General features: G+C 33.4%; 1 long non-coding RNA gene across 1 annotated transcript; it reads left to right on the plus strand.

Moving 5' to 3' along the window:
• The first annotated feature begins 784 nt into the window (after positions 1-784).
• Positions 785-1,881, plus strand: LOC131061105 (uncharacterized). Its single transcript, XR_009110506.2, has 3 exons — positions 785-1,218; positions 1,307-1,388; positions 1,479-1,881. It is a non-coding gene; the product is annotated as an uncharacterized LOC131061105 (long non-coding RNA).
• Positions 1,882-3,178: the final 1,297 nt, after the last annotated feature.

The following is a 3,178-nucleotide window of genomic DNA, read 5'->3' on the forward strand; positions in this document are numbered from 1 at the left end:
CGTTGGTACCCTTTCTCAGAGGTATCGGATATTCCGATACCTTATTTAGGAGAGAGAGAGAGAGAGAGAGAGAGAGAGAGAGAGAGAGAGAGAGAGATCTATGAAAAGTATCAACAAAGGTATAGATGGTGGGCAAGGGAGAGGGGGTTGCCAAAGGATTGGAGGGAGAGGGATAGGCAGGTAGAGAAGGGGAAATGGAGAGGGAGGGATAGGAAGAGAAGGGGAAAGGGAGATGGTGTGGGAAAGGGAGAGGGGGGAAAAAGGGAGAGAAGGGTAAAGGAAGAGAGAGAGAGAGAGAGAGAGAGAGAGAGAGAGAGAGAGAGAAGTATGATACATAGGAGGAGGGAGTTGGGTACAAATAAGTGTACAAGGTGTTGGGGATAGCAAAAGAGATAGATCTATAGCTAGAGGGAAAGAGTGTCCAAATGGGAGATTATACGAGGGATCTAGAGAAACATAATTTATTTAATATAAAATGCTATATCATGATATATATAAGTTTTTAAATATTAAAAATGGATTGCTATTGATACATGTGAAATTTCTGATATCTTTAAAGTTAATAATTAGAAAGTTGAATGTACAAGAAATAAAAGATTATTAGAACATGGGCAGTGTCCTCTTCCCCTAATACTTGAACTTATTTTTTATGAGAATTTTTTTTCTTTAATTGCCAGCTGTTACCTAGCACTCATCCCACGAAAGGAAGAATTTTGCTTCAATAAAAGTCCCTCAGCATCTTTTGACTCTTTTTATTTCTCCCCTCTTAATGAATGCAGTCATGAGATTATTTTGTCCCACACTGTTCAATAAATTCCTCCTTTTGAAAATTGTTTTGGTCATATGACGTGAAAGATCAGACAGGTTTTTCATTTATTTGCTTTTCTCAGCGGCAGGAAATTAAAAGACAGAGACGGTACTCGGTGGCAACTCGTCATGGAATCCTATGCTAGCATGTTGAAAATATTTTTCTATTCAAGAGTCTTTAAAGTTGCAGACATTTTTATAATCTTGTACATGGAAAGCATAAGAAGAACGCTGCCCAATAATAAATTGAAGAACCTGGTTTTTCCAAAGCATAGTATTTTGAATTCTGAGAAGAAATAGCAAAAGAAAATAATTTTCTGAAATGGCAGGAGATGGATCAATATCTTGGGTTGAAGATGACCCTAAATTGATGGCGATAAAAGTACTGAGCTTGGACAGATTCAGAATAAGGTGATCTTTGTTTTACAGAGTATTTAAGATTTAATTTGATCCCTCTTTTCTCATTTGTGTTGTGGTGTTTGTATAAAAAACATATCAGATCTGAAAATTGTTGTAGAATTACAGCAACATGTTGGGAAGATCTATTGGATATGAGGGCTCTGAATTTACAAAATTTTCAGGTATGCAAAACTTTTTAGGCGTTTCTTAGAAATTGATTTAAATCTTGTTAGATAATTAGCAATTTAGTTTTGTGTGTTTTCTATTTTTAGGGTTACTTCTCTGAAAAAATAGCAGGCGAAATGACTGTGTGAGAAAAAAGAGAAATTGATGAGTGGTTCTTGTATATTTCTCATCATTTTCACAAGATTCATTTTGAGGGTTCTTAAAATACAAGTCCTGGGCTATGTTGAGATTGAGAAAGTGAATGTTTTCAGGCCATCCAATGAAAAGGACTTGCAAGTGTTGTTGATAACCAACTGACAATGGATGCAGCCAGGCTTGTAATTTGAATGCATTATATACCATAGTGATCAACACTTTACATATTTGAATGAATCATCTATGGTTTTATGCTTGTATCTACTTTGTAAAATTGATTCTTGTTTCAACACTGTTCTATTTGAATATAACCCCTTGTCCTCATGCGGCTGCTTAAGTGCATTATCTGCTTAAATTTAAGCCGCTGATGTGTCCCCATGCAAATTTTTATTTAGGGGAATTGGATAAATTGGAATCTCTCCCTATTTTAGTGGAGCAACTGCTGCTTAGAAATTAAAAATAAGCTTTGAAAAAAAGGGGGGGCTCCACAAATTTCTTTCCCTCCTTTTTATTTGCCTCCAATATTTTCTCCTAAATTTACTCCAAAATTGTTTCATACATTTTTTCATCTAAAACTAAAATTTAAGGTAACTACTTCAAAGATAAGCAGTAAAATTAAATATCCATGGGGCCACCAACTATATAAATTGCTCCTAAAAATATTGAGCACTGGCTACTAGCAAAAATAAGCTTAAATAGTTAGATTTGATATTGATATTGGTTGTTAGATATTGATTCTTGTTTCAACATGTTCTGTTTGAATATAAATTTGTTTGAATGATATCTTATTATTTCATTAATATCTTTATTTGTATATATTGATTACTAATAAATGGACATACCATCATCTTTATCAATTGATATCAATCAGTGAAACTACAATCCTTTAACAACTATTTATATTTCAATTTTATATTCTACAAATATGTATTAAACATCCTTTGTTACCACTATTTTTTTCTTACTATCATACTATCATTTTCATTATACCTTAAATGCAATCTTAACTGACCAAACAACTTTACAATTTAAATATGTTATTTTTAGAACATTGCCAAAACATAGCAATGACAACAAATCTACGTCACAACTCAAGTTATTGCACTAGATAAGAATAACATCCTAACGTCATGACTGTACCTTAGACATAGACCTATTCCTCAAGAATTAATTCAAGAAGCCTTGCTGACATATTCTTCTTCTAAGAATTAGAGGCTTTATAGTTCACACACTAAAAATAGAAAGACTTGATCCACACAACTAAGATGGGATCTTATACCTCTCTTATAAATCACAAACACTATTTATGCTGACACTTCCAATTCAACCCATGTACAGTAGTATAGTGTCTAGTTTACCCTAGACGTTTTAGTGAGATGTCAGCAAGTAAGAACATAAAACCACATAGTGCTTGAAAGTCATATATACAACACATATACACATAATGAACAACTCAAACATACATAATGAATATAGATCATGCATAAATCATCTATACATAATCTAACAACCTCACACAAATATCACTTATACACATGGTGGCTAACTCATAGGCACATCACATATACATAGTGATTAACTCATATGTACATGACTTGCAAGCATAGTAAGCAACTCATACACGTGCATCTTATTTAAACAAGCATCAATG

Source organism: Cryptomeria japonica, chromosome 4 (assembly GCF_030272615.1).
Source record: "Cryptomeria japonica chromosome 4, Sugi_1.0, whole genome shotgun sequence".
Classification (NCBI taxonomy): Eukaryota; Viridiplantae; Streptophyta; class Pinopsida; order Cupressales; family Cupressaceae; genus Cryptomeria; species Cryptomeria japonica.